This window comes from Mobula birostris, chromosome 2 (genome assembly GCF_030028105.1).
Source record: "Mobula birostris isolate sMobBir1 chromosome 2, sMobBir1.hap1, whole genome shotgun sequence".
In the NCBI taxonomy this organism is placed as follows: Eukaryota; Metazoa; Chordata; class Chondrichthyes; order Myliobatiformes; family Myliobatidae; genus Mobula; species Mobula birostris.
The window spans coordinates 167,076,348-167,098,972 of record NC_092371.1 but is presented as its reverse complement, the minus strand read 5'-3'; positions in this window follow the sequence as shown (position 1 = coordinate 167,098,972).

Here is a 22,625-nt window from a genome sequence, read left to right as displayed (position 1 = left end):
TATGCCACACTGATTTCTCCAGGGAGTCCTACGCCACACTGATTTCTCCAGTGAGTCCTACGCCACACTGATTTCTCCAGGCAGTCCTACGCCACACTGATTTCTCCAGGCAGTCCTACGCCACACTGATTTCTCTAGGGAGTCCTATGCCACACTGATTTCTCCAGGGAGTTCTACGCCACCTTCTCCAGGATAAGTAGGGATGCATACCATGTCCTGTGAATGGATATTAAAATGTTATCATAACATTGATCATTGCTATAGCGACACTCTGCCTACTTGTAACGATATTAGCCCAGATAACGTGAAGATGTCAAAGTGCTGAGGAATTCAGCAGGTCAGGCAGCATCTATGGAGGGAAATTAACAGTCAACACTTCCGATGAAGAGTTTTGACATGAAACAACGACTGTTTATTCCCTTTCATAGGTGCTGCCTGACACGCTGAGTTCCTCCAGCATTTTATGTGAATGCTTCAGCATCTGCAGAATCTCTTGTGTTTATATGAAAATGCTGTTCTCCCTGCTCTGTCATTCATACAACAATGTACCACCAGCTGAAGGCAGCTTCTTTCCTGCCACTGCAGCAGCTGAGCAGTTGTTATGCAGGTTTGAAATTAATCACTGATGTATCATTCAAGACTGCTGTTGACAAACGGCTGTTGTTCATAAGATTATAAGACATGGCACAGCACTTTACATGGTAGCGTGGCAGTTGGTACAGCGCTTTACATGGTAGCGTGGCAGTTGGTACAACGCTTTACATGGTAGTGTGGCAGTTGGTACAGGGCTTTACATGGCAGTGTGGCAGTTGGTACAGGGCTTTACATGGCAGTGTGGCAGTTGGCACAGGGCTGTACATGGTAGTGTGGCAGTTGGTACAGGGCTTTACATGGTAGCGTGGCAGTTGGCACAGCACTTTACATGGTAGCGTGGCAGTTGGTACAGCGCTTTACATGGTAGTGTGGCAGTTGGTACAGGGCTTTACATGGCAGTGTGGCAGTTGGCACAGGGCTTTACATGGTAGCGTGGCAGTCGGTACAGGGCTTTACATGGCAGTGCGGCAGTTGGCACAGGACTTTACATAGCAGTGTGGCAGTTGGTACAGGGCTTTACATGGAAGTGTGGCAGTTGGTACAGGGCTTTACATGGCAGTGTGGCAGTTGGCACAGGGCTTTACATGGTAGCGTGGCAGTTGGTACAGGGCTTTACATGGCAGTGTGGCAGTTGGTACAGGGCTTTACATGGCAGTGTGGCAGTTGGCACAGGGCTTTACATGGTAGTGTGGCAGTTGGTACAGGGCTTTACATGGTAGCATGGCAGTTGGTACAGGGCTTTACATGGCAGTGTGGCAGTTGGTACAGGGCTTTACATGGCAGTGTGGCAGTTGACACAGGGCTTTACATGGCAGTGTGGCAGTTGACACAGGGCTTTACATGGTAGCGTGGCAGTTGGTACAGCGCTTTACATAGCAGTGTGGCAGTTGGTACAGCGCTTTACATAGCAGTGTGGCAGTTGGCACAGGGCTTTACATGGCAGCGTGGCAGTTGGTACAGGGCTTTACATGGCAGTGTGGCAGTTGGCACAGGGCTTTACATGGTAGCGTGGCAGTTGGCACAGCGCTTTACATGGAAGTGTGGCAGTTGGCACAGGGCTTTACATGGCAGTGTGGCAGTTGGTACAGCGCTTTACATGGTAGCGTGGCAGTTGGCACAGGGCTTTACATGGAAGTGTGGCAGTTGGCACAGGGCTTTACATGGCAGTGTGGCAGTTGGTACAGGGCTTTACATGGTAGCGTGACAGTTGGTACAGGGCTTTACATGGCAGTGTGGCAGTTGGTACAGGGCTTTACATGGTAGTGTGGCAGTTGGAACAGGGCTTTACATGGTAGCGTGGCAGTTGGTACAGCGCTTTACATAGCAGTGTCGCAGTTGGTACAGCGCTTTACATCGCAGTGTGGCAGTTGGCACAGGGCTTTACATGGCAGTGTGGCAGTTGGTACAGGGCTTTACATGGCAGTGTGGCAGTTGGCACAGGGCTTTACATGGTAGCGTGGCAGTTGGCACAGCGCTTTACATGGAAGTGTGGCAGTTGGCACAGGGCTTTACATGGCAGTGTGGCAGTTGGTACAGGGTTTTACATGGTAGCGTGGCAGTTGTCACAGCGCTTTACATGGTAGCGTGGCAGTTGGTACAGGGCTTTACATGGTAGCGTGGCAGTTGGTACAGGGCTTTACATGGCAGTGTGGCAGTTGGTACAGGGCTTTACATGGAAGTGTGGCAGTTGGCACAGCGCTTTACATGGCAGTGTGGCAGTTGACACAGGGCTTTACATGGTAGCGTGGCAGTTGGTACAGGGCTTTACATGGTAGCGTGGCAGTTGGTACAGGGCTTTACATGGCAGTGTGGCAGTTGGTACAGGGCTTTACATGGCAGTGTGGCAGTTGACACAGGGCTTTGCATGGCAGTGTGGCAGTTGGTACAGGGCTTTACATGGCAGTGTGGCAGTTGACACAGGGCTTTACATGGCAGTGTGGCAGTTGGTACAGGGCTTTACATGGTAGCGTGGCAGTTGGTACAGGGCTTTGCATGGCAGTGTGGCAGTTGGTACAGGGTTTTACATGGTAGTGTGGCAGTTGGTACAGCGCTTTACATGGCAGTGCGGCAGTTGGTACACGGCTTTACATGGCAGTGTGGCAGTTGGTACAGGGCTTTACATGGTAGCGTGGCAGTTGGTACAGGGCTTTACATGGCAGCGTGGCAGTTGGTACAGGGCTTTACATGGCAGTGTGGCAGTTGGCACAGGGCTTTACATGGCAGTGTGGCAGTTGGCACAGGGCTATACATGGTAGCGTGGCAGTTGGTACAGGGCTTTACATGGTAGCGTGGCAGTTGGTACAGGGCTTTACATGGCAGTGTGGCAGTTGACACAGCGCTTTACATGGCAGCGTGGCAGTTGGTACAGCGCTTTACATAGCAGTGTGGCAGTTGGTACAGCGCTTTACATAGCAGTGTGGCAGTTGGCACAGGGCTTTACATGGCAGCGTGGCAGTTGGTACAGGGCTTTACATGGCAGTGTGGCAGTTGGTACAGCGCTTTACATAGCAGTGTGGCAGTTGGCACAGCGCTTTACATGGAAGTGTGGCAGTTGGCACAGGGCTTTACATGGCAGTGTGGCAGTTGGTACAGAGCTTTACATGGTAGCGTGGCAGTTGGCACAGGGCTTTACATGGCAGTGTGGTAGTTGGCACAGGGCTTTACATGGCAGTGTGGCAGTTGGTACAGGGCTTTACATGGCAGTGTGGCAGTTGACACAGGGCTTTACATGATAGCGTGGCAGTTGGTACAGGGCTTTACATGGTAGCGTGGCAGTTGGTACAGGGCTTTACATGGCAGTGTGGCAGTTGGTACAGGGCTTTACATGGCAGTGTGGCAGTTGACACAGGGCTTTGCATGGCAGTGTGGCAGTTGGTACAGGGCTTTACATGGCAGTGTGGCAGTTGACACAGGGCTTTACATGGCAGTGTGGCAGTTGGCACAGGGCTTTACATGGTAGCGTGGCAGTTGGTACAGGGCTTTACATGGCAGTGTGGCAGTTGGTACAGGGTTTTACATGGTAGCGTGGCAGTTGGTACAGGGCTTTACATGGCAGTGTGGCAGTTGGTACAGGGCTTTACATGGCAGTGTGGCAGTTGGTACAGAGCTTTGCATGGCAGTGTGGCAGTTGGCACAGGGCTTTACATGGTAGCGTGGCAGTTGGTACAGGGCTTTACATGGCAGTGTGGCAGTTGACACAGCGCTTTACATGGCAGCGTGGCAGTTGGTACAGCACTTTACATGGCAGCGTGGCAGTTGGTACAGCGCTTTACATAGCAGTGTGGCAGTTGGTACAGCGCTTTACATAGCAGTGTGGCAGTTGGCACAGGGCTTTACATGGCAGCATGGCAGTTTGTACAGGGCTTTACATGGCAGTGTGGCAGTTGGCACAGGGCTTTACATGGAAGTGTGGCAGTTGGCACAGGGCTTTACATGGCAGTGTGGCAGTTGGTACAGGGCTTTACATGGTAGCGTGGCAGTTGGCACAGGGCTTTACATGGAAGTGTGGCAGTTGGCACAGGGCTTTACATGGCAGTGTGGCAGTTGGTACAGGGCTTTACATGGCAGTGTGGCAGTTGACACAGGGCTTTACATGGTAGCGTGGCAGTTGGTACAGGGCTTTACATGGCAGTGTGGCAGTTGACACAGGGCTTTGCATGGCAGTGTGGCAGTTGGTACAGGGCTTTACATGGCAGTGTGGCAGTTGACACAGGGCTTTACATGGCAGTGTGGCAGTTGACACAGCGCTTTACATGGCAGCGTGGCAGTTGGTACAGCGCTTTACATAGCAGTGTGGCAGTTGGTACAGCGCTTTACATAGCAGTGTGGCAGTTGGCACAGGGCTTCACATGGCAGCATGGCAGTTTGTACAGGGCTTTACATGGCAGTGTGGCAGTTGGCACAGCGCTTTACATGGAAGTGTGGCAGTTGGCACAGGGCTTTACATGGCAGTGTGGCAGTTGGTACAGGGCTTTACATGGTAGCGTGGCAGTTGGCACAGGGCTTTACATGGAAGTGTGGCAGTTGGCACAGGGCTTTACATGGCAGTGTGGCAGTTGGTACAGGGCTTTACATGGCAGTGTGGCAGTTGGTACAGGGCTTTACATGGTAGCGTGGCAGTTGGCACAGGGCTTTACATGGCAGTGTGGCAGTTGGTACAGGGCTTTACATGGCAGTGTGGCAGTTGACACAGGGCTTTACATGGCAGTGTGGCAGTTGGTACAGGGCTTTACATGGTAGCGTGGCAGTTGGTACAGGGCTTTACATGGCAGTGTGGCAGTTGGTACAGGGTTTTACATGGTAGCGTGGCAGTTGGTACAGGGCTTTACATGGCAGTGTGGCAGTTGGTACAGGGCTTTACATGGTAGTGTGGCAGTTGGTACAGCGCTTTACATGGCAGTGTGGCAGTTGGTACAGCGCTTTACATAGCAGTGTGGCAGTTGTCACAGGGCTTTACATGGCAGCATGGCAGTTGGTACAGGGTTTTACATGGCAGTGTGGCAGTTGGCACAGGGCTTTACATGGTAGCGTGGCAGTTGGCACAGTGCTTTACATGGAAGTGTGGCAGTTGGCACAGGGCTTTACATGGCAGTGTGGCAGTTGGTACAGCGCTTTACATGGTAGCGTGGCAGTTGGCACAGGGCTTTACATGGAAGTGTGGCAGTTGGCACAGGGCATTACATGGCAGTGTGGCAGTTGGTACAGGGCTTTACATGGTAGCGTGGCAGTTGGTACAGGGCTTTGCATGGCAGTGTGGCAGTTGGTACAGGGTTTTACATGGTAGCGTGGCAGTTGGTACAGGGTTTTACATGGTAGCGTGGCAGTTGGTACAGGGCTTTACATGGCAGTGTGGCAGTTGGTACAGGGCTTTACATGGTAGTGTGGCAGTTGGTACAGCGCTTTACATGGCAGTGTGGCAGTTGGTACAGCGCTTTACATAGCAGTGTGGCAGTTGTCACAGGGCTTTACATGGCAGCGTGGCAGTTGGTACAGGGCTTTACATGGCAGTGTGGCAGTTGGCACAGGGCTTTACATGGTAGCGTGGCAGTTGGCACAGTGCTTTACATGGAAGTGTGGCAGTTGGCACAGGGCTTTACATGGCAGTGTGGCAGTTGGTACAGCGCTTTACATGGTAGCGCGGCAGTTGGCACAGGGCTTTACATGGAAGTGTGGCAGTTGGCACAGGGCATTACATGGCAGTGTGGCAGTTGGTACAGGGCTTTACATGGTAGCGTGGCAGTTGGCACAGGGCTTTACATGGCAGTGTGGCAGTTGGTACAGGGCTTTACATGGCAGTGTGGCAGTTGGTACAGGGTTTTACATGGTAGCGTGGCAGTTGGTACAGGGCTTTACATAGCAGTGTGGCAGTTGGCACAGGGCTTTACATGGCAGTGTGGCAGTTGGTACAGGGCGTTACATGGCAGTGTGGCAGTTGGTACAGGGCTTTACATGGTAGTGTGGCAGTTGGTACAGCGCTTTACATGGCAGTGCGGCAGTTGGTACAGGGCTTTACATGGCAGTGTGGCAGTTGGTACAGGGCTTTACATGGTAACGTGGCAGTTGGTACAGCGCTTTACATGGCAGTGTGGCAGTTGGTACAGCGCTTTACATAGCAGTGTGGCAGTTGTCACAGGGCTTTACATGGCAGCGTGGCAGTTGGTACAGGGCTTTACATGGCAGTGTGGCAGTTGGCACAGGGCTTTACATGGTAGCGTGGCAGTTGGCACAGTGCTTTACATGGAAGTGTGGCAGTTGGCACAGGGCTTTACATGGCAGTGTGGCAGTTGGTACAGCGCTTTACATGGTAGCGTGGCAGTTGGCACAGGGCTTTACATGGAAGTGTGGCAGTTGGCACAGGGCATTACATGGCAGTGTGGCAGTTGGTACAGGGCTTTACATGGCAGCGTGGCAGTTGGTACAGGGCTTTGCATGGCAGTGTGGCAGTTGGTACAGGGCTTTACATGGCAGTGTGGCAGTTGGTACAGGGTTTTACATGGTAGCGTGGCAGTTGGTACAGGGCTTTACATAGCAGTGTGGCAGTTGGCACAGGGCTTTACATGGCAGTGTGGCAGTTGGTACAGGGCTTTACATGGCAGTGTGGCAGTTGGTACAGGGCTTTACATGGTAGTGTGGCAGTTGGTACAGCGCTTTACATGGCAGTGCGGCAGTTGGTACAGGGCTTTACATGGCAGCGTGGCAGTTGGTACAGGGCTTTACATGGTAACGTGGCAGTTGGTACAGGGCTTTACATGGCAGCGTGGCAGTTGGTACAGGGCTTTACATGGCAGTGTGGCAGTTGGTACAGGGCTTTACATGGCAGTGTGGCAGTTGGCACAGGGCTTTACATGGTAGCGTGGCAGTTGGTACAGGGCTTTACATGGCAGCGTGGCAGTTGGTACAGGGCTTTACATGGCAGTGTGGCAGTTGGTACAGGGCTTTACATGGCAGTGTGGCAGTTGGCACAGGGCTTTACATGGTAGCGTGGCAGTTGGTACAGGGCTTTACATGGCAGCGTGGCAGTTGGTACAGGGCTTTACATGGCAGTGTGGCAGTTGGTACAGCGCTTTACATAGCAGTGTGGCAGTTGGCACAGCGCTTTACATGGAAGTGTGGCAGTTGGCACAGGGCTTTACATGGCAGTGTGGCAGTTGGTACAGAGCTTTACATGGTAGCGTGGCAGTTGGCACAGGGCTTTACATGGCAGTGTGGCAGTTGGTACAGAGCTTTACATGGCAGTGTGGCAGTTGGCACAGGGCTTTACATGGCAGTGTGGCAGTTGGCACAGGGCTTTACATGGCAGTGTGGCAGTTGGCACAGGGCTTTACATGGTAGCGTGGCAGTTGGCACAGGGCTTTACATGGCAGTGTGGCAGTTGGTACAGAGCTTTACATGGCAGTGTGGCAGTTGGCACAGGGCTTTACATGGCAGTGTGGCAGTTGGCACAGGGCTTTACATGGCAGTGTGGCAGTTGGTACAGGGCTTTACATGGCAGTGTGGCAGTTGACACAGGGCTTTGCATGGCAGTGTGGCAGTTGGTACAGGGCTTTACATGGCAGTGTGGCAGTTGACACAGGGCTTTACATGGCAGTGTGGCAGTTGGTACAGGGCTTACATGGTAGCGTGGCAGTTGGTACAGGGCTTTACATGGCAGTGTGGCAGTTGGTACAGGGCTTTACATGGTAGCGTGGCAGTTGGTACAGGGCTTTACATGGCAGTGTGGCAGTTGGTACAGGGTTTTACATGGTAGCGTGGCAGTTGGTACAGGGCTTTACATGGCAGTGTGGCAGTTGGTACAGGGCTTTACATGGTAGTGTGGCAGTTGGTACAGCGCTTTACATGGCAGTGTGGCAGTTGGTACAGCGCTTTACATAGCAGTGTGGCAGTTGTCACAGGGCTTTACATGGCAGCATGGCAGTTGGTACAGGGCTTTACATGGCAGTGTGGCAGTTGGCACAGGGCTTTACATGGTAGCGTGGCAGTTGGCACAGTGCTTTACATGGAAGTGTGGCAGTTGGCACAGGGCTTTACATGGCAGTGTGGCAGTTGGTACAGCGCTTTACATGGTAGCGTGGCAGTTGGCACAGGGCTTTACATGGAAGTGTGGCAGTTGGCACAGGGCATTACATGGCAGTGTGGCAGTTGGTACAGGGCTTTACATGGTAGCGTGGCAGTTGGTACAGGGCTTTGCATGGCAGTGTGGCAGTTGGTACAGGGTTTTACATGGTAGCGTGGCAGTTGGTACAGGGTTTTACATGGTAGCGTGGCAGTTGATACAGGGCTTTACATGGCAGTGTGGCAGTTGGTACAGGGCTTTACATGGTAGTGTGGCAGTTGGTACAGCGCTTTACATGGCAGTGTGGCAGTTGGTACAGCGCTTTACATAGCAGTGTGGCAGTTGTCACAGGGCTTTACATGGCAGCGTGGCAGTTGGTACAGGGCTTTACATGGCAGTGTGGCAGTTGGCACAGGGCTTTACATGGTAGCGTGGCAGTTGGCACAGTGCTTTACATGGAAGTGTGGCAGTTGGCACAGGGCTTTACATGGCAGTGTGGCAGTTGGTACAGCGCTTTACATGGTAGCGTGGCAGTTGGCACAGGGCTTTACATGGAAGTGTGGCAGTTGGCACAGGGCATTACATGGCAGTGTGGCAGTTGGTACAGGGCTTTACATGGTAGCGTGGCAGTTGGCACAGGGCTTTACATGGCAGTGTGGCAGTTGGTACAGGGCTTTACATGGCAGTGTGGCAGTTGGTACAGGGTTTTACATGGTAGCGTGGCAGTTGGTACAGGGCTTTACATAGCAGTGTGGCAGTTGGCACAGGGCTTTACATGGCAGTGTGGCAGTTGGTACAGGGCTTTACATGGCAGTGTGGCAGTTGGTACAGGGCTTTACATGGTAGTGTGGCAGTTGGTACAGCGCTTTACATGGCAGTGCGGCAGTTGGTACAGGGCTTTACATGGCAGTGTGGCAGTTGGTACAGGGCTTTACATGGTAACGTGGCAGTTGGTACAGCGCTTTACATGGCAGTGTGGCAGTTGGTACAGCGCTTTACATAGCAGTGTGGCAGTTGTCACAGGGCTTTACATGGCAGCGTGGCAGTTGGTACAGGGCTTTACATGGCAGTGTGGCAGTTGGCACAGGGCTTTACATGGTAGCGTGGCAGTTGGCACAGTGCTTTACATGGAAGTGTGGCAGTTGGCACAGGGCTTTACATGGCAGTGTGGCAGTTGGTACAGCGCTTTACATGGTAGCGTGGCAGTTGGCACAGGGCTTTACATGGAAGTGTGGCAGTTGGCACAGGGCATTACATGGCAGTGTGGCAGTTGGTACAGGGCTTTACATGGTAGCGTGGCAGTTGGTACAGGGCTTTGCATGGCAGTGTGGCAGTTGGTACAGGGCTTTACATGGCAGTGTGGCAGTTGGTACAGGGTTTTACATGGTAGCGTGGCAGTTGGTACAGGGCTTTACATAGCAGTGTGGCAGTTGGCACAGGGCTTTACATGGCAGTGTGGCAGTTGGTACAGGGCTTTACATGGCAGTGTGGCAGTTGGTACAGGGCTTTACATGGTAGTGTGGCAGTTGGTACAGCGCTTTACATGGCAGTGCGGCAGTTGGTACAGGGCTTTACATGGCAGTGTGGCAGTTGGTACAGGGCTTTACATGGTAACGTGGCAGTTGGTACAGGGCTTTACATGGCAGCGTGGCAGTTGGTACAGGGCTTTACATGGCAGTGTGGCAGTTGGTACAGGGCTTTACATGGCAGTGTGGCAGTTGGCACAGGGCTTTACATGGTAGCGTGGCAGTTGGTACAGGGCTTTACATGGCAGCGTGGCAGTTGGTACAGGGCTTTACATGGCAGTGTGGCAGTTGGTACAGGGCTTTACATGGCAGTGTGGCAGTTGGCACAGGGCTTTACATGGTAGCGTGGCAGTTGGTACAGGGCTTTACATGGCAGCGTGGCAGTTGGTACAGGGCTTTACATGGCAGTGTGGCAGTTGGTACAGCGCTTTACATAGCAGTGTGGCAGTTGGCACAGCGCTTTACATGGAAGTGTGGCAGTTGGCACAGGGCTTTACATGGCAGTGTGGCAGTTGGTACAGAGCTTTACATGGTAGCGTGGCAGTTGGCACAGGGCTTTACATGGCAGTGTGGCAGTTGGTACAGAGCTTTACATGGCAGTGTGGCAGTTGGCACAGGGCTTTACATGGCAGTGTGGCAGTTGGCACAGGGCTTTACATGGCAGTGTGGCAGTTGGCACAGGGCTTTACATGGTAGCGTGGCAGTTGGCACAGGGCTTTACATGGCAGTGTGGCAGTTGGTACAGAGCTTTACATGGCAGTGTGGCAGTTGGCACAGGGCTTTACATGGCAGTGTGGCAGTTGGCACAGGGCTTTACATGGCAGTGTGGCAGTTGGTACAGGGCTTTACATGGCAGTGTGGCAGTTGACACAGGGCTTTACATGGTAGCGTGGCAGTTGGTACAGGGCTTTACATGGTAGCGTGGCAGTTGGTATAGGGCTTTACATGGCAGTGTGGCAGTTGGTACAGGGCTTTACATGGCAGTGTGGCAGTTGACACAGGGCTTTGCATGGCAGTGTGGCAGTTGGTACAGGGCTTTACATGGCAGTGTGGCAGTTGACACAGGGCTTTACATGGCAGTGTGGCAGTTGGTACAGGGCTTACATGGTAGCGTGGCAGTTGGTACAGGGCTTTACATGGCAGTGTGGCAGTTGGTACAGGGTTTTACATGGTAGCGTGGCAGTTGGTACAGGGCTTTACATGGCAGTGTGGCAGTTGGTACAGGGCTTTACATGGCAGTGTGGCAGTTGGTACAGGGCTTTGCATGGCAGTGTGGCAGTTGACACAGCGCTTTACATGGCAGCGTGGCAGTTGGTACAGCGCTTTACATAGCAGTGTGGCAGTTGGTACAGCGCTTTACATAGCAGTGTGGCAGTTGGCACAGGGCTTTACATGGCAGCATGGCAGTTTGTACAGGGCTTTACATGGCAGTGTGGCAGTTGGCACAGCGCTTTACATGGAAGTGTGGCAGTTGGCACAGGGCTTTACATGGCAGTGTGGCAGTTGGTACAGGGCTTTACATGGTAGCGTGGCAGTTGGCACAGGGCTTTACATGGAAGTGTGGCAGTTGGCACAGGGCTTTACATGGCAGTGTGGCAGTTGGTACAGGGCTTTACATGGCAGTGTGGCAGTTGACACAGGGCTTTACATGGTAGTGTGGCAGTTGGTACAGGGCTTTACATGGCAGTGTGGCAGTTGACACAGGGCTTTGCATGGCAGTGTGGCAGTTGGTACAGGGCTTTACATGGCAGTGTGGCAGTTGACACAGGGTTTTACATGGCAGTGTGGCAGTTGACACAGCGCTTTACATGGCAGCGTGGCAGTTGGTACAGCGCTTTACATAGCAGTGTGGCAGTTGGTACAGCGCTTTACATAGCAGTGTGGCAGTTGGCACAGGGCTTTACATGGCAGCATGGCAGTTTGTACAGGGCTTTACATGGCAGTGTGGCAGTTGGCACAGCGCTTTACATGGAAGTGTGGCAGTTGGCACAGGGCTTTACATGGCAGTGTGGCAGTTGGTGCAGGGCTTTACATGGTAGCGTGGCAGTTGGCACAGGGCTTTACATGGAAGTGTGGCAGTTGGCACAGGGCTTTACATGGCAGTGTGGCAGTTGGTACAGGGCTTTACATGGCAGTGTGGCAGTTGACACAGGGCTTTACATGGTAGCGTGGCAGTTGGTACAGGGCTTTACATGGCAGTGCGGCAGTTGACACAGGGCTTTGCATGGCAGTGTGGCAGTTGGTACAGGGCTTTACATGGCAGTGTGGCAGTTGACACAGGGCTTTACATGGCAGTATGGCAGTTGGTACAGGGCTTTACATGGTAGCGTGGCAGTTGGTACAGGGCTTTACATGGCAGTGTGGCAGTTGGTACAGGGTTTTACATGGTAGCGTGGCAGTTGGTACAGGGCTTTACATGGCAGTGTGGCAGTTGACACAGGGCTTTGCATGGCAGTGTGGCAGTTGGTACAGGGCTTTACATGGCAGTGTGGCAGTTGACACAGGGCTTTACATGGCAGTGTGGCAGTTGACACAGCGCTTTACATGGCAGCGTGGCAGTTGGTACAGCGCTTTACATAGCAGTGTGGCAGTTGGTACAGCGCTTTACAAAGCAGTGTGGCAGTTGGCACAGGGCTTTACATGGCAGCATGGCAGTTTGTACAGGGCTTTACATGGCAGTGTGGCAGTTGGCACAGCGCTTTACATGGAAGTGTGGCAGTTGGCACAGGGCTTTACATGGCAGTGTGGCAGTTGGTGCAGGGCTTTACATGGTAGCGTGGCAGTTGGCACAGGGCTTTACATGGCAGCATGGCAGTTTGTACAGGGCTTTACATGGCAGTGTGGCAGTTGGCACAGCGCTTTACATGGAAGTGTGGCAGTTGGCACAGGGCTTTACATGGCAGTGTGGCAGTTGGTGCAGGGCTTTACATGGTAGCGTGGCAGTTGGCACAGGGCTTTACATGGAAGTGTGGCAGTTGGCACAGGGCTTTACATGGCAGTGTGGCAGTTGGTACAGGGCTTTACATGGCAGTGTGGCAGTTGACACAGGGCTTTACATGGTAGCGTGGCAGTTGGTACAGGGCTTTACATGGCAGTGTGGCAGTTGACACAGGGCTTTGCATGGCAGTGTGGCAGTTGGTACAGGGCTTTACATGGCAGTGTGGCAGTTGACACAGGGCTTTACATGGCAGTGTGGCAGTTGGTACAGGGCTTTACATGGTAGCGTGGCAGTTGGTACAGGGCTTTACATGGCAGTGTGGCAGTTGGCACAGGGCTTTACATGGTAGCGTGGCAGTTGGCACAGTGCTTTACATGGAAGTGTGGCAGTTGGCACAGGGCTTTACATGGCAGTGTGGCAGTTGGTACAGGGCTTTACATGGTAGCGTGGCAGTTGGTACAGGGCTTTACATGGCAGTGTGGCAGTTGACACAGGGCTTTACATGGTAGTGTGGCAGTTGGTACAGCGCTTTACATGGCAGCGTGGCAGTTGGTACAGGGCTTTACATGGCAGTGTGGCAGTTGACACAGGGCTTTACATGGTAGTGTGGCAGTTGGTACAGCGCTTTACATGGCAGTGTGGCAGTTGGTACAGGGCTTTACATGGCAGTGTGGCAGTTGACACAGCGCTTTACATGGCAGCGTGGCAGTTGGTACAGCGCTTTACATGGTAGCGTGGCAGTTGGTACAGGGCTTTACATGGCAGTGTGGCAGTTGGCACAGGGCTTTACATGGTAGCGTGGCAGTTGGCACAGCGCTTTACATGGAAGTGTGGCAGTTGGCACAGGGCTTTACATGGCAGTGTGGCAGTTGGTACAGCGCTTTACATGGTAGCGTGGCAGTTGGCACAGGGCTTTACATGGAAGTGTGGCAGTTGGCACAGGGCTTTACATGGCAGTGTGGTAGTTGGTACAGGGCTTTACATGGTAGCGTGGCAGTTGGTACAGGGCTTTACATGGCAGCGTGGCAGTTGGTACAGAGCTTTACATGGCAGCGTGGCAGTTGGTACAGGGCTTTACATGGCAGTGTGGCAGTTGACACAGGGCTTTGCATGGCAGTGTGGCAGTTGGTACAGGGCTTTACATGGCAGTGTGGCAGTTGACACAGGGCTTTACATCGCAGTGTGGCAGTTGGTACAGGGCTTTACATGGTAGCGTGGCAGTTGGTACAGGGCTTTACATGGCAGTGTGGCAGTTGGTACAGGGTTTTACATGGTAGCGTGGCAGTTGGTACAGGGCTTTACATGGAAGTGTGGCAGTTGGCACAGGGTTTTACATGGTAGCGTGGCAGTTGGTACAGGGCTTTACATGGCAGTGTGGCAGTTGGTACAGGGCTTTACATGGCAGTGTGGCAGTTGGTACAGGGCTTTACATGGTAGTGTGGCAGTTGGTACAGGGCTTTACATGGCAGCGTGGCAGTTGGTACAGGGCTTTACATGGCAGTGTGGCAGTTGGTACAGGGCTTTACATGGCAGTGTGGCAGTTGGTACAGGGCTTTACATGATAGTGTGGCAGTTGACACAGGGCTTTACATGGCAGCGTGGCAGTTGGTACAGGGCTTTACATGGCAGTGTGGCAGTTGACACAGGGCTTTACATGGTAGTGTGGCAGTTGGTACAGCACTTTACATAGCAGTGTGGCAGTTGGCACAGGGCTTTACATGGTATTGTGGCAGTTGGTACAGCACTTTACATGGAAGTGTGGCAGTTGGCACAGGGTTTTACATGGCAGTGTGGCAGTTAACACAGGGCTTTACATGGCAGTGTGGCAGTTAGTACAGGGCTTTACATGATAGTGTGGCAGCTGGCACAGCACTTTACATGGCAGTGTGGCAGTTGACACAGGGCTTTGCATGGCAGTGTGGCAGTTGACACAGGGCTTTGCATGGCAGTGTGGCAGTTGACACAGGGCTTTGCATGGCAGTGTGGCAATTGGCACAGGGCTTTGCATGGCAGTGTGGCAGTTGGCACAGCACTTTACAGCGCCAGCGATTAGGGTTCCATTCCTGCTGCTGTCTATAAAGAGTTCATACATTCTCCCCGTAACCTCGTGGGTTTCCTTCGGTGCTCCAGGTTCTTCCCAAATTCCAAATATGTGCAGGTTAGGGTTGGGTTAGTGAGTTGTGGGCACGCTATGTTGGCACTGGAAGTGCGGGCTGCCTCCAGCACATTCTTGGACTGTGTTGGTCATTGATGCAAACAATGTATTTCACTCTATATTTCGCTGTTTTGATGTATGTGTAACAAATAAAGACATCTTTACAAAGAAGGGCTGGAAGGGCAATGGCAGCTCGTCATTCCAGAGGGTCTCATTGAAACCTCCTGAATAATGAAAGACCTGGATAGAGCGGACATGGAGAGGCTGTTTCCATTAGTCAGAGCATCTAGGGCATAGAACAGAAGAACTTCCCAATCCGAATCCTGCATTCTCATCTGCATATCAACACTCCGTTCCCAACCACAGTCTCAATTATTCCCACCTCCATATCAACACTCTGTTCCCAACCACAGTCCCAATTATTCCCACCTCCATATCAACACTCCGTTCCCAACCACAGTCCCAATTATTCCCACCTCCATATCAACACTCCGTTCCCAACCACAGTCCCAATTATTCCCACCTCCATATCAACACTCCATTCCCAACCACAGTCCCAATTATTCCCATCATTCTTTCAAGAATGGACACAGTGGCAAAGAGTTGAAAGCATTAGTGAAAGGATGAACAATCTGAATCAGAGCAGATGTTTCCGGAACTTCAGATGCCCGGGGGTGGAGGGGGTGGTGGTGGTCTGAGTAACACACGCACTTTAACCACCTCAAGGTGATCAGGTTAATGAGGCAGGGCTGGAGGTGTGGAACAGAGCCTTGGCCCCTGGGAAGGGCGGACAGCTAAAGAGTTCACATATGACGCACTTTGTCAAGAAGGCCGGGGGAGGAAACTCTCCTCGAATGTTTATCTGTGCTAAAAATAAGCAGATTCAAACAGAAGAGGGCTGGCAGTCCTTGCTGATGTGACAGTTCCCACGCATGTACTGACCAGATATGAGCTTTTCCGCTTTTCCACGTGTGTCACCAGCATGTGGTGGGGCAAATGGGCCGCACGGTAGCGTAGCAACTAATGCAGTGCTTTACAGCGCCGGTCAGGGTTCAATTCCTGCCGCTGCCCATTCTCCCCGTGACTGCGTGGGTTTCCTCCGGGTGCCTTGGCCCTCTCCCACGGTCCAAAGACGTACGGGTCATTAAGGGTTAATAAGCTGTGGGCATGCCATGTTGTTGCCGAAACGTGGTGACACTTGCAGGCTGCCCCCAGAACATCCGAGTGCCGTAGAATCAAAGAGCACTACAGCACAGAAACAGGCCATTCAGCCCATCTACTACTAACCTGCTACACAACTAACCTACCCAGTCCCATTGATCCACACCTGGACCATAGCCCTCCAAACCCTTCCCATCCATGTACCTATCCAAATTTCTCTTAAATGTGGAAATGAAATCTGCATCCGCCATTTCCACTGGCAGCTCGTTCCACCCTCTGAGTGAAGATGTTCCCCCTCACGTTCCCCTTAAATATTTCATCTTTCAACCTTAACCCATGACCTCTCGTTTGAATCATTTCGACCTCAGTGGAAAAAGCCTGCTTGCACTTACCCTATTGAAAATCTCTCTTCAGTCTTGTACGCTCCAGGGAACGAAGCCCCAACTGACTCAACCCTTCCCCATACCTCAGACCGTATTAGTCTATCGATGCAAGCCACACACTTCACTGTGTGTGTGACAAACAAAGCTAACCTTTAACTTATTCAGATATATGCGGTTCTGGTCTCCATACCGCAGCAAGGATGGGAAGCTGCCTGCACCACAGGGCACGTGCCACAAGGACGGGCAGCTGTCTCTGGCCCTCACCCCTCCAGCCCCTCACCCCATCTCCTCATTTGGGTCTCTTTGTCTGCCTTCATCTAACACCCAGCTGCCACAGTCTCCTAAACCTCAGACTCCTCTCTACCAATGCTACCTGCCCAGCATCTTGCACACCTCCCCACCCACCAATCACCTTGGACACCGGTCCCATGCTCCCCACCTCCACTTTATATCCAACGTCTTCCTTTGCCACTCTCAGCTCCGGCGCAGGGTCTTGACCTGAAACGTTGACAGTTCCCTTCACCCACCCCTCCATCGCTGCTCATCTCTTTTGAGTTGTGGGTGTGCGGAGAGGGTGTGGCAGAAGATGCACAAACCTGTGTCACGGTTCATACACAGCAGCTGTGTGATGGTAGAGTCTCCGACCGACAGGCCGTTCCTCAGGATGCATGCAGAGATGGACATTAAGTGCTGCTAGAAAATCATCAGCTCCGTGAAAGGCACGCTGTGATCAGCCCGTGCAGTGAGATGTGTGTAGAGGAATGCTGCAGACTAGCACGTTCCAGGCTGCAGGAGAATGGAGCATGTTCCGGACTGCAGGAGTACGTGCAGGAGAATGGAGCACGTTCCAGGCTGCAGGAGTACGTGCAGGAGAATGCTGCATGCTCGGGACTGCAGGATTACGTGCAGGAGAATGCTGCATGTTGCAGGCTGCAGGATTATGCGCAGGAGAATGGAACACGTTCCCGGCTGCAGGAGTACGTGCAGGAGAATGGAGCACGTTCCGGACTGCAGGAGTACGTGCAGGAGAATGGAGCACGTTCCAGGCTGCAGGAGTACGTGCAGGAGAATGGAGCACGTTCCGGACTGCAGGAGTACGTGCAGAAGAATGGAACACGTTCCGGACTGCAGGAGTACGTGCAGGAGAATGGAACACGTTCCCGGCTGCAGGAGTACGTGCAGGAGAATGGAGCACGTTCCAGGCTGCAGGAGTACGTGCAGGAGAATGCTGCATGCTCGGGACTGCAGGATTACGTGCAGGAGAATGCTGCATGTTGCAGGCTGCAGGATTATGCGCAGGAGAATGGAACACGTTCCCGGCTGCAGGAGTACGTGCAGGAGAATGGAGCACGTTCCGGACTGCAGGAGTACGTGCAGGAGAATGGAGCACGTTCCAGGCTGCAGGAGTACGTGCAGGAGAATGGAGCACGTTCCGGACTGCAGGAGTACGTGCAGGAGAATGGAACACGTTCCGGACTGCAGGAGTACGTGCAGGAGAATGGAGCACGTTCCGGACTGCAGGAGTACGTGCAGAAGAATGGAACACGTTCCGGACTGCAGGAGTACGTGCAGGAGAATGGAACACGTTCCCGGCTGCAGGAGTACGTGCAGGAGAATGGAGCACGTTCCAGGCTGCAGGAGTACGTGCAGGAGAATGGAGCACGTTCCGGACTGCAGGAGTACGTGCAGGAGAATGGAGCACGTTCCCGGCTGCAGGAGTACGTGCAGGAGAATGGAGCACGTTCCAGGCTGCAGGATTACGTGCAGGAGAATGGAGCACGTTCCAGGCTGCAGGATTACGTGCAGGAGAATGGAGCACGTTCCAGGCTGCAGGAGTATGCGCTGAGCGACTCACTGAAGAATAACAAAGGCTCGGTGGGGAGGTCCACACTACAGGGCTCTTCTGCTACTTACAAGGAGGGGCCGGATTGGGTGAGGAGGCTCCTCAATTATTGCAGTAGTGTACCACTCCAGGGAGCCTCACGAGTAGCAACAGTCCTATTGGTTTTAAGAGTTGCAATATAATACCACCCACCACATTGGCTATGAGTGTAAGAAGGGTGTATGCTTATAAATATTTTTATAATGAATAAAGTTTATTTTGATATTAAAATGTGCCCCCCCCCAGATTTGCTGCATTTCTCCAGCAACTTGTTTGTTGCTTCACGTTGCCAAGTCTCTTGTGTCTCCATCTTTTCTTGTTTGCTTTCTTTCTACAATGGCAAAGCAAGACTGATCACTCACAAACACCAGAGGTTCTGCAGATCCCAAAACTCCTGAAGAAGGGTCTCAGCCTGCAACATCCACCAGGATGTTCTCTTTTTCATAGATGTTGCCTGGTTGAGATTCTGCAGTTGCTGGAAACACACAAAGTGCTGGAAGAACCCAGCAGGTCAGGCAGCATCTGTGGAAAGGAATAACACAGTCGATGTTTCAGGTCGAGACCCTTCATCAGGACTGGAAAGGAAGGCGGGGGGGGGGGGTAGAAGCCAGAACAAGAGGTGGGGAATGGGTAGGTGGAAGGTCTGAAGTCTCTCTGTATTGGGAGCATAATGTTCCAAAGAGTATGAACACAGTTTATTCTGAGATAACAAGGGTTTCCTTGCACTGGTAACTCTGGGTTCTCAATGGCACATCAGATCTCCAAAACAGAACATGTAATAACACAGAACAGGCCCTTCGGCCCATGATGTTGTGTTGACATTTTAATCTGCACTAAATTCAATCCAACTACTGGTACTGGTAAGCATTTCAGGATGTATATGGTATACATTTCTCTGACATTAAATTTGACCTTTGAACCTTCTTGTTTATTTAAATAATCCATTATGGGTTATGTGTAGAAATACGTGAACTGCATACGTCATCACGTTACCACATGATACGCGTGACCCTTGCTTAAAGTAAACAACAAACTTTGGCTCACGTTTCTGGCTCCCTGGTTTCTCTGCATGCTTTGAGGGTGCAAAGCATTACACGTTCCTCTGGATCTCCAGCATCTGAAGAACGTCTTGTGCCTTTAAAACAGCGATGCCCGAGGTGAGGACAGGAGAGATCCAGGAAGGAGGAGGAGGGGTAGGAAGGGGCAGGGAGAGAAGGAGTTAACTTGGAGGCACTGTTGGGATGGTGCAAGCTGGATGGGTTATTTATAAGAAAGAGATAACAGGGACCTCCTGGAAATGTTTACCAGTAATCCCGTGGCAAGTCTCCAAAATATTTCGCATGATATTAGATGTACTGGGCCGAGGCATGTGAGTGATCTTTCACATTAACTATCTCGAACCCTCGAGGAGTGAGGTCCATGTGGACTCTGCAGCCTCTGACTGGAACCCCGGTTCCGACTGCTCCTCGCACTGGTCGAGCTGGGCCTCTACGTCACTGGAACGCCTGCCAGTGTGGCAGCAGTGCTCTTCCTTCTGCAGCTGGATCCTTGACCTCTTCGTCGGGAGACCAGTCAGTGTGGAACGGAAATAACATCTCCTCCCTGCTGACAATCAACACTGGCGCTCCTCAAGGATGCGAGCTTAGACCACTGCTCTCGTCTTTCTGCCTCTGAGCTGCTCTGTCCGCGTCTGTTACACTGTCTTTCTACCTCTCTCTCTCCCTCTCTCTCTGTCCCTCTGTCTCTATCTCTGTTCTCTCTCTCTCTCTTTGCCCCTCTATCTCTGTGCCTCTGTCTATCTCTGTTCTCTCTGTCCCTCTGTATCTCTTCTCACTCTCTCTCTGTCCCTCTGTCCCTATCTCTATTCTCTCTCTCTCTCTGTCCCTCTATCTCTGTTCTCACTCTCTCTCTCTCTGTCCCTCTGTCTCTATCTATTCTCTCTCTTTGTCCCTCTATCTCTGTTCTCACTCTCTCTCTCTGTGCCTCTGTCTATCTCTGCTCTCTCTGTCCCTCTGTCTCTATCTCTTCTCTCATTCTCTCTCTGTCTCTATCTCCGTTCTCTCTCTCCTTCTCTGTCTTTGTTCTCTCTTACTGTCTCTCTCTGTCCTTCTGTCTATCTCTGTTCTCTCTCTGTATCTCTGTCTCTCTCTCCGTCCCTCTGTCCCTATCGCTGTACTGTCTATGTTTTTCAGTCAGTCTGTCTCTCTCTACCCTGGCTTGGCCCCAGAGTTCAGAGTTAATTTCCTTCAGTGATGGGGTGCCTGGCTGTGGAAGAAAAGCATTCATTGACAGCCGTCCAACTGCTCGATTCTCCAAACTTCCATTTTGTACCTGGCACAGGGAGGAAACTTTAGCCCGGAGATTTGGTTTCACCTGCCCGAGTCCAACAACACGGCCCTTGTGCTCTGAGGCGCAGGGCTGGAGTTCAGCTGGAGGTGAAGGGCAGCCAGCAGACACGGGATTACAGTGACTGACCAGGCACTGAGGCTCCATCGCAGGCTGCTCTCTCTGTGATCAGTCTGGTCAGTCAGACCAATGTGGTGCTGTAGATCGAGCCGATCCCCCACAGTGCCAGAGATCCTTGTTCAATCCCGGCCTCCGGTGCTGGCTGCATTCCCTGCATCCCAAAGGTGGAAGGGACTGCTGGACGACTGGCCACTAGAAGCTGCCCCTAGTGTGTTGGTGAGGGGTAGAACCTGGGGGGGAGCTGGGGAGGACATGGCACGGCACAGTTGTGTAGTAGGGGGCAGTATGGGACCACAACACACATTACAGCATCAGCGATCTACGTTCCGTTTCTGCCACTGTCGATAAGGAGTTTGTCTGTTTTCCCTGTCACTGTGCGGGTTTCCTCCACGTGCTCCAGTTTCCTCCCACATTCCAAAGCTGTATGGGCTAGTAAATGCTAGTAAGTTGAGGGCACGCCATGTTGGTACTGGAAATATGGCGACTCTTGCAGGCTTTCCCCCAGCACAGCTTTGGGCTGTGTTGGTTGTTCATTCAAGCGATGCATAAAACTGAATGTTTCAGTGTTACTTGTGATAAATAGAGCTAATATAAAAATCTTCATCGCTGATGTAGGATTGGTACAAATGGGTGGTTGGTGGTTAGCATAGTCTCCATGGGCTGGATTGCCTACTTCACTGTGGTTTTCTCCTTATATCCTGGGCCTGGTTTCACTTTCAGTGCCGAGAGGTTTCTCTTCCTTATTCCTCGCTATTGAAACTTCCAGCGGTGGCAAGGTGACCCAGCACAGAGTGCACCTGGTAGGCAGCCAGTTAACAAACTCATCCACTGCCCTCTCCTGGCCGTCACCTAGCTGCTCCCTAACCCAGACCCACAGTCTCTTCTAACCTCACCCCCAGCAGTGGTACAGTCAGTGTGGATCAGAAATAAAATTTCCTCCTTGCTGACAATCAACCCAGGCACATCTCAAGGATGTGTGCATAGCCCAGGAGCCTGCTCTACTCTCTCTCCACCCTTGGCTGTGTGGCTGGGCACAGAGAAAAATTCGCCAATGTTGGCAGAATCTCAGATGCTGATGAGCAGATGTACACGAGCGAGATAGATTGTCTGGCTGAGTGAGGTTGCAACAACAACACTGTGCTCAACGTCAACGTCAGACGAAGGATTTCACTGTGGACTTCAGGAAAGAAGCACGCACACCAGCCCGCATCGTGTTCCGGCTGAGTAGCTTCACGTTCCTGGATGCCAATGCCTCCGAGAATCTGCCTTGGGCCCAACACATTGACGCAGTCGTGGAGAGGACATGCCAGTAGCTCTGTTTTATCCGGAGTCTGAGCAGATTTGGCATGTTATTAAAGACTAGCAAATTTGTACAGATATACGGAGGAGAGCACTCTGACTGGCTGCATCTCCATTGCTTTCCCCTCATCAAGGACACCTTCAAAAGGCAATCATTCAGGATCCTCACCACTGGAGCATGACCCCTTTCCCATTGCTGCCATCGGGGAGCAGCTACAGGAGTCTGAAGACACACAGTCAACGTTTCAGGAACAGCTTCTTCCCCTCCTCCACCAGATTACTGAACCGTCCATGAACATTACTTCACCATTTTGCTCTCTCTTGGCACCACGTCTTTCGTTTGTATATTCCTTATTGTAACTTGTAGAAGGGTCTCGTCCTGACACAGTGACCCTTTATTCCTCTCCATAGATGCTTCCTGACCTGCTGAGTTCCTCCAGCATTTTGTGTGCGTGTGTGTGTTGCTTATAGAATTGTTTTTACATCTTGCACTCTACTGCCACAAAATAATAAATTTCACATCATACTGTACTTCTGTAATAACAAACTAGAACCTCATTCTTATCCTGCCTCCTCTGTGGCTGGAATTACTAAGCACCTTCGTATCTCCCTGAGCGGTGGCCCTCCTCCCTCACAACCCAGCCCCTCCAACCTCACACCCCAGCCCCT